Raw genomic sequence first — 12,808 nt, 5'->3', positions numbered from 1 at the left:
TTGTATGTTTGTAGCAATGTCCTCCTCCTGGTCCTGTGGTAAGAGCCACCCTCTCACCACCTGCTGGATAAACTCCAAAAAATGCTGACATTTGCCAGGATGTTTAGCTTTGTACAGGATAAAGGCATTGAACAAACATATTTGAAACAGATAGGCAACAAATTTTTTGTGCCATTTCAATGTCTTCCTCGTGAATGGGTGATAAGAAATGTTTTGATCCATCTTATCCACGCCATTCATTGTGGAATTGTAGTCCAAAACACATACAGGTTTCGGGAAAGGCACTCTTTTTTTTTTTTAGTGCCTACACATCAACTGTCCGCATTTCATCTTTGTGAAAAGTAGTCACCATCCTCAACAAACGCTTGTCCTGCCATGCCACAACCAAAACATTTGTGTTGTGTCTCACCAATTCCCCCCCCCACCCCAAGGCCAGTGTTTGTAAGAGAAGTGATCTCATTTGGTTCACCCCTATTTTTTCTCAGTGTTCCACAAACATTTGTACGTGCTGCCAGGAGACGTTCACACAACCCAATTGAATTATAAAAATTGTCCATAAAGAGCGTGTACCCATTTCCTGGCAGACGATCTAGCAAATTAAACACGGTATCCGGCAGAGAACAACTAGTACCAACATAAGGTTGCATATTAAAACAATATCCTGTTTGGGAGTCACACAGGATGTATGACTTAATTCCATATTTGATTGGTTTTTGGGGGTTGTAAACTTTAAACGATAGACGGCCCTGAAAATTCATCATTCCCTCATCAATACATACATTCCTACCGGGTTGGAACAGTTCTTTAAATTTATTTACAATATGGTTGAACACAGGACGGATTTTAAATAATTTGTCATCTGAACTATGTCTCTCATTATTGTTAAAATGTAGGTAACTCCAGATAAGCAGGAAGCGGTTTCGAGGCATCGCGCGACTAAAAAAATGGTGTGGTTTCAATTTCATCCTGAGTCCAATACATTTCTATACTGGGCTTTTTTATATACCCAGTAAGAAATTGGAGTGCAAAAAATGTTTTCAATTCTAATACAGACACTGGCTTCCAAGCACGACTCCTGCAGTGTGGCAGACTTTCAGTCTGCTTCTGCATGGATTGACGTGCATATAAATTTGTTTGATCAGCAATGTGCTGGAGAAGTTCGTTTGAGATGAATAGTTGCAGGAAGTCAGCTGGCAGGGTTGAATTTAGCTCTGCTGCGGCACCCCTTGGTCCTGGAGTTTCAGTAAACAGGAATGTGTTTGGCTGCCAGCCTGTTTCATGCCAGCCAGAACTTTTGGGATCTGCAAATATACATTTCAATATCATATAATATTTATTTTAGATCAGTGTGAAGCAATATATATATATGTTTACCTTTTTTCTTGGATCCACTGGTTGAAATTATAGAAGACATTTACCATCAAATATTTTACTCGTGCTGAGTTGGAGAATCATTTTTTTTTTACCTTTATTCTGCTCACTGTGAGACGCGTCACCTTGAGCCCGACGAGCTGCAGCTGAAAGAAATATATACAATTACAATCATATCGAAAGACCGTTTTCTTTTGTTGTTGCAGTGTATTGAAAACCCGTTTTTTATACCTCTCTTTGTCGTGGAAACTGTAGGTTGTCGCTGTGAGCACGATCTATGAATTATACATTCACGTTACACGAGGTGCTAGCAGCGTGCAGGAAAAGTATCTCATAGCAAGTTTGCGCTTACCTTCACAGTCTTCTGCGGATGAAATGCTGTCCGAATCACTTTCTCGAAGATCCGACTGTACCCACTCCTCCGAAGAATAGCCATCCGACTCGGGGTACTCTTCGTCGTCCGAATCAACGTCCGCGTTTGCAGAAGTACTTGGACGTGCACCACGTTTTCCGGCGTTAGCATCGCTAACCGGCGTCGCTTTAAGACGTGGCCGAAGACGTCGCGTCAAAGCCGCAACTTCGGCATCAACCTCGTTGTCGCCATCATCATCATCGCCACCAACATTCAATTTAGCACTGGTTTCTTTTTGAAAATACCGATCAAGCGTGAGCTGCTTTCCACCGGTCGTCATTTTTGCTTTCTCTTCCTCCATGCTTTTTGCTTTCTCCATTATCCTCTCCACTCCACTCTAGCTCCGCCTCACCTTTTATACCGACGCCCACGGTGGGCGGCACACCCAAAGTGCAAGGAGAGTCATCGCTGCCATCTAGAGGCCAAAACGAGTCATTAAACTTACTTGATCTGCTTGATATTTTCAGCACAGCTGCCCAAGGCTTCCCTCCACCCGTTTCAAAAAAAACCAAAAAAACATAGGGGACGTCTTTTAACGTCCTCGGCGCCCATCCCTAGGTTTATGCTAAACGTTTTATAACGTTTATGGCGGTCAAAGAGTTAAAAGCAGTCTGTGTATTCAAGACACTCATTAGTAATGTAAAAAAAATCCTTTATTTAAAATGGACTACCAACATGTTTCAACACAAGATTGTCTTCACCAGGGCATAGTTTGACAAATATAGAGTGTATGACTGAGCGATATTTGTGCATTGCTTTATTCATGTCAAACTAATTCTGAATTTAATTGTGATGAAGTCTGTTTTCTACAAGATTTCAAAATTTTTACTAATGTCAAAAATAAACTCACTAACATTGATCACAAATTTGTGAGGTGCCTAGCCCGGACACAGATATTTCACATGGTTTCTTTTAAGTTACATAGACCAGATGTAAATAATAACTAAGACGGTTATATTTAATAACTAATGTTTTGTTTTAGACTTCATGTCTATCTAAACAGTGTATGTCATTGTTTTGTCAAAAACATATTTCTATATACTTCCTTTATACTATAATCTAATCTGGTACAATCTGCTGCCTTTCTGCTCATGTATTTGATCAGAAAATTCTAGCAAAATTGAGCAATTGTGACTGCATTTCAGACACAAACAAAAGTATCAGTTAAGTCCTTGAATCTCTTTTGTGATTAAGAATTTCATTAATAAACCTGGCCTGAATTAACATCACTTGTATGTACAAAATACCTGGTCAATTTAAATTGAAACTAATTTAACCTATGTTTGCTATTTACTCTGCATTGTGGTGACTGCACATGCCTACAATTGTGTAATGTCTATGCTTTATGTTTTAGGTGTCCCTTGTTTGTGCCAAGGCTCTGGTACCAGGTCAGTCATAATTTTAATTGCTTTTGCAGCAGTTTTACAATCGATTATTTTAAACAATTCCAATATTTTGCAGGTTCATATACACTCAAAGTGGAACATGTACTTGTACTGTGCATTGTCAGCAATTGAAGTTGAGACTTGACATGGTATTCTGTGTGTGCATCATTTTAGGCAGAGGCACTGGCTGGCGCCACAGAGTTCGGGAATGGCCAGTTTCAGCTGTGACTGGGCGGAGGCACAAACTGGTCATTCCAGCACTGAACCAGGACAACACGGTATGTTTTATAATCAACTCTGCCTTTATAACAAATTAACAACCTTCATTTGTGTCTATTTTTTTAAATTACCTCTTTCCTTTTTTCAATTACTACTTTTTTTTTTTCTTTTGTAATAGTTTGTCCTGGTTGTTGGTGACTCCCACCTGCGAGCCATTGCCGATGGGGTTGTGAAGATGCCGGAGGGACGTTTCTCGTTTGCCGTGATGTCCACCCCGGGTGCCAGGGCCTCCGAGTTGCGTGCTGAGGTGCTGAATGCTGTTCTGCCTCGGTCACCCGAGGTGGTCTGCATTTTGGCTCCCAGCAACAACTTGGGCCGCCCCATCGCTGAGGCAGCGGCTGACTTTGGCCAGTTCTTGCACACCGTCTGCAGCCGCTGGCCCAACGTAAGTTCACACATTTCCTTCATATAGATCATACATTTAAATTTCAAGTATGTACTTGCATATGTCAAATATGTTCTGTTTAAAATACATTTCAGCCTTTTCCCGTAGTTAAACAGTTAATGAATATTGAAGGATGGAATGTGAATGAAAGTTCATCTTGCTCCAGATGTATATTTTACAGTTTTAAACTTTGTGCAGGTCGTTGTGCTGGACTTCCCCCCTCGTCTGAACGTCGAGCTGGACCAGCAGGACCTTCTTCGCCAGGAGTACAACCGGGTGGCAGCACTTATGGGTACGTTCCATGTTGAAAATAGTTTTCACACACAAAGTTCTACTTTTCTTTAAGTCACCTCCTGATCTGATTTCATTGGTGTCTCAGCGGGGGGGAGGACTCTTGAGCTAATAATGTTTTTTCCTTTGTTACTGTAGGTATTCGCTACCTATCTGTTGCTGGCCACTTCCCGCTGTCACATCTTCACTTGTGGTGTAGAGACGGGGTAAGTACATTAGTTGCTGCAAAAAACAAACAAACATTTTATTAGTGCTCCTCCTATCAAAAGTATGTTTGTAGATGTATAATATTTTTTCTGATCATGTCTGGAAGGTACACCTCAGTGACAGCGATGGGATGCCGGTGCTTGCGCGGTTGCTGTGGGCTGCCGTCAACCTGCGGAGTGAGAGGACTGCACCACCTGCACCGGCTGCTCCTCAGCGTTCGCCACCAGCTCGAGTGTTCAGACCAAAAGTGGTTGTTAAGGGTGAGGTCACTGCGCCTCAGCCTTCCAACCCTTTTGACTGGACACTCGTCGGGAAGGCCATGGAGGTAAACGCAAGCCTAACATGTTTTTGAAAACCTCCTAACATGTTTTTGAAAACCTTAAATTTTATGAATGTGTGTGTTGCCATATTGTCACTAGTCATTTCAGAGCAGCTCGGTTGTGGACTCTGAGGTCACCTGTGGGCCCACTGGGTGGATGGGCACTCTCCAGGTTTGTGATGGTGATCATGGATTCATTCAGCCTTTTACCATGGCACATGTTAAAATTCTATTTCTCTATTTCTATTTTGTTGTGTTTTTTACAGTGCAACATCCCATTGAACCCTCTCTGGTTCAGCCCACCCATGTTGGAGGCGATGGACAAGCTGTCTCCAGCTCATCTTTCCAGCCCTGAGGACTGCCCAGTTGTTCCAAAGGACAAGAAGGTATTTCAGTTTTCCTATTTTGTTTGCCCGTTATGTTTACATATCTATCTTCATGACAAAAAAAAAAGTATAGTTAATTGTCCATTCTTGTAGTAACAATGCTTCGCAGTAAAAGCAAAAATATATATATATATATTTCTCTTTTCTTTTCTTTTTTTTGCTCTTTCTTGATAGACATCCACCGCAGGGCACAGACGACAGCGGCCAGCCCATAAGAGCACACGGAGAGAGCACCAGGTTTGCATTGCATTCTTATCAGCCCTGAGAAGTCTTACTTAAAATCACAAACAGAAATTAGTGACTCTTCACACAAGTGCTGTGTGTTAAAGAATTATTGTTTGCTTGTCGTTTCAGCCAGAGGAAAGGCCAGCCCCTGCGGAGGTTCCTTCCAGACCATCATCGCCCCGTCGTCCTGGGACTGAGGTAATTTTTTTTATACTCACAACATTAACCATTAACATATGAAATGTTTAAAATTATATTAGTTAGAATTTAAGATAATTAAAATGGTTTCAATCATTTCAGGATCCTGCTGTGGGACTTCCTCAACGCACGCTATCCGTGAGGGCCACACATTCACAGATGGATGAAAGGTACTCAAGTTTTTCTCGCAACCACCAGTGTACTTGTATGGTTCTCACTTTCTTGGCCTTCCATGCTGAGGGGTTGCAGTTTAATTCGCTTGAACTTGACAGAGTGCTTGAACACGGGGACTCTCTTTACGTGGGTGCTAAACAGCAATTGATTTTGGACCATAACTTTGGGAATGATCACTTGACTGTCGAGGAGATGCCAAAACAAGTCATGACGGACACCAATGTCTATAATGTACAGATGCATGAGCTCAGCGTTGGTTATGTCATAGATGACGGTCATTCCCAAAGAGACTTGGGATTGTCTCTTGGAGCTCAGCTTGAGTGCTTGTCACAAAATGTCACTCATGCTTTCTTGATTGTGAATCCAGAGTGTTTTGCAGTATTCCGTGACAGATCAGGATACTTTGGGTTATTTGATTCACATTCCAGATCTGAAGTGGGCTTGCCACACCCAAACGGAACTGCAATTATGTTGACTTTTTCTCACTTGTGTGGCTTGGTTGAGCATTTGCGTCAGCTTTTTGAAAGACATAGCCGGTTTGCAACCTATAAGTTTGTGCCAGTCTCTTTTCATATTGATGGCAGTTCCATTAACACGCATCGGGATTCTACTACAACCATATCAAAGGCAAATGAAGAGCTACTAATTGAATTAGGTGATTCCCCAACTAAAGAGATACAAATTGTGATCGGTATTGTACCAAATCAAGAGCTACATAGTGCGGTACATGTTGAACCAAATAGCCAAGCAAGTCAAATTAATGAGAGTCAAAATATTCCGGAACCTCAGCAAGGACTCAAACTGCTGCATGTTAATATAGATATTTCCAAATGTAGTAAAAGTCAGCGTGCAAAACATTTGTATAGGGAACGTCAACACATTCGTAAGTGCCAACGACAACTGTCATCTAATTCTAAATATCACAGTGATCCTTGCTTTAAGGAAAAAAAGAAGCTCTATCAAAAGAATAGATATAACAGTGATTCTGCTTTTAAGGCAAAACGGCAGCAATATCTGATTGGCAAATACCAACACAATCTTGCTTTTCAGCAAAAGCAGAAGATATTGATGAAAAGGTACGTAGGAGAGAAATACAGAAATGACCTTTCTTTTCAAAGTAAACGGAAACATTACTTGCGAGAGAGGTACAGAAAGGATATTTCTTTTCAAAGTAAACACAAAAATTATATGCAAGAGAGGTACAGAAAGGATATTTCTTTTCAAAGTAAACACAAAAAGTACATGCAAGAGAGGTACAGAAAGGATATATCTTTTCAGAGTCATCAGAAAAATTACATGCGAGAGAGGTACAGGAGAGACATTTCATTTCAAAGTAAACAGAAAAATTACATGCGAGAGAGGTACTAAAAAGATTCGGCTTTCAGGCCTTCTCATATTAGGCGCTGTTTACAAAAAAGAAAGGACAGGCGTGATTCAAACGCGCTGCAACGTATTCGCCACAAGTTAAATTGTGCTGTGAAAATCAAAAATAAATATAGTCGCGTCATTCCCCAGTGTCAGGAAATTGAGCAGGATCAGGCAAACGGTGTAGTAGACGTCTCTGTGGAAATGAAGCAGGCACTCGTAGATCCGGAAATGGAAGCCACCATCGCTTCTTTCCGGGAAAGGGTTCGGCATGGGCCGACGTATATCTGCACAGTGTGCCACCGTGCGCTTTTCCCCAATCAAGTAAAGCATTGCAAACGAGCCAGATACACCAAAGATGTTGATGTGGCGTTTGCGTGCTTGACAGGCCAGTTTGTTCACACTTGTAGTTGCCCCGCCCCATGTACCGTTCCTCAAGAACGGATGCAGGAGTGGATTTGTCATACCTGTGACAACCATCTGTTCAGAGGTGGCATGCCACCCCAGGCGGTGGCAAATAACTTGGCACTGGCGCCCATTCCCGAAGAGCTGTCGGAATTAAATGTACTTGAACGACAGCTAATTGCAAAAATCATCCCTTTTGCAAAGATTGTTGCGTTGCCCAAAGGACGGCAAAGGGCCGTACACGGTTCTGTGGTGTGCGTTCCATCAGAGATGGAAGCCGTAGTGAACTCCCTCCCAAGGCCGCGCAGTGAGGCCCAGCTTCTCCAGGTGAAGCTGAAGCGCCTCATTGTGTACAAAGGTTACCAGCATTTTTACACTGTCAACATGACAAATGTCTTGGCGGCGCTGAGGACACTGAAACGCATTCATGCAGAATACAAAACTGTATCGATAGATGAAAGCGCTCAGTTTGAAAGTCTCCAAGAAGAGGAAGACGAGGGGGTAGGAGAAGAGGACATCCCTGAAGCCGATGCACAGCCAGAGAGCAGCGACACCCCCGCAAACAAAGAGCAACAGACTCCCCAAGAGAGCAAAGAGGAGCTCAGGCCGGGCTTGACACTCGACACCTGTATGCAGCCTCCTGACATCGCGCAGGAAAAGCTGTCATATGGGGACGGCATATTTAGCATCGCTCCTGCCCAAGGAAACAAGCCGGTGGGATTTTTTGCCGTGCCAAACCTCGAAGCCATGGCCTTTCCCGTTCAGTTCCCAACAGGACAGAATTCACTCGATGAGGCGAGAGAAATTAAGCTGTCACCCAGTTTGTATTTCAATGCAAGGTTATTCTCCGTTGACACTCGATTTGCCAAAGATCAAAGTTACCTTTTCTTTGCGCAGTTTGTGACAGAAACGCATCTGGCCACCAACAGCATGTCCATTCAGGCCCGCAAGGGGACAGCCCTCACTTGGGATGGGAAGAAGATTTCAAACCGGATGCTTCAGGACAAAGACGAACTGGAGAAGCTCATCCAAAGAGAGCATGCGATGCGCTTCATGCAGCCCTTGAGAGGCACGCCGGCTTTTTGGGAGGGTGCCCTTAGGGACCTCCATGCAATGACCAGGCAGTTGGGCAAGCCCACATTCTTCCTTACCTTTTCTGCTGCGGAAATGAGATGGCCCGAAGTAATCGAAATAGTCAAAGCACAGCAAGGCGAACAAGGGGACTTTTCCCATCTCGACTGGAATGCCAAATGCGATGTTCTTCGCAGCAATCCCGTCACAGTGATGCGCCTTTTTGAGAAAAGGATGGATGCTCTTATGGCATTCATCCTGTCTCCTGCACAGCCCCTCGGTCCGGTAGAAGACCACTTCTATCGTGTAGAATTTCAAGCCAGGGGAAGTCCGCACGCTCACATGCTGCTCTGGATTAAGGGTGCGCCAGTCATCGAAGAACCCGACCCCAGATGTTGTCAAGAAGCCATTGACTTCATCGACAAGTACATCACTTGCAAAATACCAGACCCGATTGAGGACCCTGAACTGCACGACATTGTCACCAGCGTTCAGGCACACAGCAAAAACCACACAAAGTCTTGTCGGAAAGGAAACGTTTCTTGCAGATTTGGGTACCCCAAACTGCCGACGGACCAAACCACCATCACGTTGCCATTCCAGACGGAGACTGAAGACGTCCCAACGGACAAGAGTGTGGAAGGCCAGCATAGGAAGCAGGCGGCCAAATCGGCGCGCCTCACCGAAAAACAAAGGGAGGCTAAAGAAGAGCTCAAACGCATCAGAGAGATCCTCATGGACGCGGATGTCCCGCAGGACTTGCCGGAGCTTCTCAAAAAGGCCAATTTGACAATGGACAGCTACAAGGACAGCGTCATTAATCTGACCTCCGGAATGGTTGTCATGTTGAAGCGTGCTCCAACGGAAAGCTGGATCAATGCTTACAACCCACATCTGCTGCGGGCATGGAACGCCAACATGGATATTCAGTACGTGCTCGATGACGTCGCGGGTCTCATGTACATGATGTCGTACATTTCCAAACCGGAGCACGAGATGTACGAGTTCCTCACGTCTGTCGTCAAAAACTTGAAGACAAAGCCTCTTGTCGACAAAAAGGACGAGATGAGGAAAATAATGGCGGCGTATTCCAAGCACAGAGAGGTGAGCGCTCAAGAAGCGGTGGCGCGGACATGCAGTCTCCCTCTGAAGAAGTGCTCGCGCAGCGTAGTTTTCATCCAGACTGCTGAGGATGGCGTGAAATTGAGTCTACCCATGAGTAGACTGAGGACCATGCATCCGGACGCAGACAACGTGTGGATGTCTGGTCTGCCAGACAAATATGTGGCAAGACCTAGAACGGCAATGTTTGAGCGGATGTGTCTCGCCGAATTCGCATCCGAATACCGAGTCGTCTACGGTCAGCAGACTGAGGGCAAGAATGTCATTCCCCTCTCACACGGCAAGGGATTCATCCAGAAGCGGATTGGAAAAGATGCCGTCATCAGATTCACTCGCTTCTCAATCAAAAAGTATGCTGAGAAGTATTACAGGACCCATCTTAAATTGTACCTCCCCCACAGAGACGACGCCGAGCTCAGGTCTGAAAACCTCAAAACGTACGAGGAGTTCTACGGTGCCGGGGATTCAAAGTTCGGTCGGGTGCGGGCTATCGTCGACCGCAATCGGGGGCGGTACGAAGGACGGGGAAAGACCGTGGACAATGGCTTCGAAAAAATGAAAGAGCTTCGTGCGGTTCTCAACGCGTGGAGCACTTTTGCGCCGGAGGTAGAGGCAGAGCGTTTGGAGTGTGCCGCCGAACGCGAATCTAATCCGTTACAGGAAGACCCGCAAGATGAGGTTCCGGCCTACCAGGACGCTCCTGGTAGCGGCGCGGTCTTGCCGGCGTTTGAGGCGCCAAAGTTGAGCGCCGAATTTGTGAGGAACATGTACCGCAGTCTCAATGAAACGCAAGCGTCCGTCTTCTACGCTGTGCGCGAGTGGTGTTTGAAACGCGTTTCGGATCGTCTCCTCGAGCCCTTCTTTTATTTGATCTCCGGAGGAGCTGGCTGTGGTAAATCGCATGTCATCAAGTGCATTTACCAGGAGGCCAGTAAGATTCTCCATCAGCTTCCCAGGTTCCGCGACGAAGCGGATATGGCCAAGCCTGCTGTGCTGCTGACGTCGTTTACTGGCACGGCGGCTTACAACATCTCAGGGAAAACTTTTCATTCCCACTTGAAACTCCCCAGGACTCTAAAGCCTCCTTACCAGGCGCTGGGGAATACGTTGGACGCATTGAGAGCAACCCTTTGCAACGTGGAAATTTTGATCATCGACGAGATCTCCATGGTCTCCAAGGAACTCTTTGCCTATGTCCACCGGAGATTTCAGCAAATCAAGAGCAACAACAGACCATTTGGGGGTATCTCCGTTCTTGCAGTTGGGGACTTCTACCAACTGCCACCCCTCGGAAGGTCCAAACCCCTCTGCGTTTCTGACAACGATCTTCTTGACCTCTGGACAGATTTTCAGATGGTCAAGCTTACTCAAATCATGCGGCAAAAAGACGTCGTCGCTTTTGAACAGGATCAGGGAGAAGGGGAAGGCTGATCCGCTCGGCGATGGTGACAGGGCGTTACTCACCACGGCTGTCACGGATGCGCGAGACCTTTCTGCGGATACTCTGCATATCTTTGCCACCAATAAAGAGGTGGATAGGCACAATGCAGCAGCTGCATGCTCTCAAATTGACTGTGGTCAATATTCCCGCAGAGGACTACAGGAAGAGCCCACGGTCGGGGGCGATGGTCACTGTGATCATGGGGTCGAGAAGGGATCTACCGGATGCCCTTCAAGCTGGTGTAGGAGCACGGGTTATGCTTCTTCGGAAGTTGGATGTCGAGGACGGATTGGTGAACGGGACCTTTGGCACAATAGGCAACATTGTTCAAAGCGCCCCAAAGGGGTCGGCGGAGAAAGTGACCTTGCTCGGACTGAGGCTAGACAATCCCAAAGCGGGCCAGAAATTGCGCCATAAAATTCTGGGGCCGACGGATGACTTGGTCTATATCGAAAGGTCGGAGGAAAACCTGGGCATGAAAGGCGTGGTCAGGCGGCAATTCCCCATGAAGCTTGCCTTTGGATGCACGGCTCACAAAGTGCAAGGCATGACGATGACCTCTGCAGTGGTGTCTCTTAAGCGTGTGTTTGAACCTGGAATGGCCTATGTTGCCCTAAGCCGCACGACGTCACTTCAGGGATTGAGGGTCATAGACTTTGACGAATCCAAAATCTACGCCAATCCCAACGTCACGACGGCAATGGACAGTATGACGCACGCTTCTTTCCAAAGTACAAGACCATTGTTGTACTTTTCCAAAATGCCGCAAACTGCTTTTCCCACCTTGACCATTGTTCATCACAACACCGAGGGGCTTCCATCTCATATTGACGACTTGAAGTCTCATCATGAGTTGAGGCTGGCAGATGTCCTTTGCCTCACTGAAACTCATTTGTCTGGATCCTTCTTCCCCCCTCCCTTGCAACTGGAGGCATGCAGCACTTTTGTGCGCAACAGACAAGTTTCGTATTCAAATAGACTGGACATGGCCCAAAAAGAGGGTGGCGGAGTCGCAGTCTATTATCGCGATTGTCTTCGAGCGGAGCCCCGTCGGTTTATTCAGAATGTGGTTGACCTGGAATTTGCTGTCATCAGGGTTGACGCTCCCGTCCAGGCTTTGATAGCTACGGTCTACAGGCCACCCAACCTGAGTCTTGGCACATTTCTTCCAAACCTTGGAAGTCTCTTGGATGCCTTGGCCGTGATGGACTGCCAGCCTATTGTTGTTTGCGGAGACTTTAATGAGGATTTGCTTTCAAAGGGAAAGAAATCCATTCTGGACTTGTTTCAGTCCAGAGGCTTTTCACAGCTGATCACCCAGGCCACAACTGGAAAGCAGACACTGATTGATCACATTTACATATCTCGCCCAGATTGTTGTGTTCAATCAGGCGTTCTGCACACTTATTACAGTTACCACAGTCCGGTCTACTGTGTGTTAACTTCTTGTGTCAGCTCATTGTCGATCGCAAGGGCACCATTTTCACAAGTGTGCTTTTGCAAATGTTATTGAGCCTTTCATACCACTGCTCAAAAGAGGGGGATACTGTACTTTAAATTGTAAAGGCTGAAAAGTTAAATCCTTTGCTCGTTCAAAATTGGTGTCATAACAGAACTACACTCAAAATCAGAGCGGCCAATAATTTTTTTTGTAGACATATTTATCATTTAGTTAGTTCTAAACGTATTGAGCTTTAAATTGAATTTAAGACATGGGATATGTCATTTAAGCGCTCCCTTATTTTGAGCAGTGTTGCATGAAGGTACTTTTA

The 12,808-nt window shown here is 45.4% G+C and overlaps 1 long non-coding RNA gene across 1 annotated transcript; it reads right to left on the bottom strand.

Annotated features, from left to right (window-relative positions):
• Positions 1-437: 437 nt before the first annotated feature.
• LOC147155450 (uncharacterized) lies at positions 438-2,218 on the bottom strand. The gene is made up of 3 exons (XR_015092329.1): positions 1,724-2,218; positions 1,603-1,646; positions 438-1,517 (listed from the first exon to the last, which is right to left on the bottom strand). It is a non-coding gene; the product is annotated as an uncharacterized LOC147155450 (long non-coding RNA).
• Between the last annotated feature and the right edge of the window lie 10,590 nt (positions 2,219-12,808).

Source organism: Leptonotus elevatus, chromosome 22 (genome assembly GCF_054856555.1).
Source record: "Leptonotus elevatus isolate MCC_2025b chromosome 22, RoL_Lele_1.0, whole genome shotgun sequence".
NCBI classification, from domain to species: Eukaryota; Metazoa; Chordata; class Actinopteri; order Syngnathiformes; family Syngnathidae; genus Leptonotus; species Leptonotus elevatus.
Note: the sequence above shows the minus strand (reverse complement) of the source record. Positions and strands in the feature narration are given on the sequence as shown.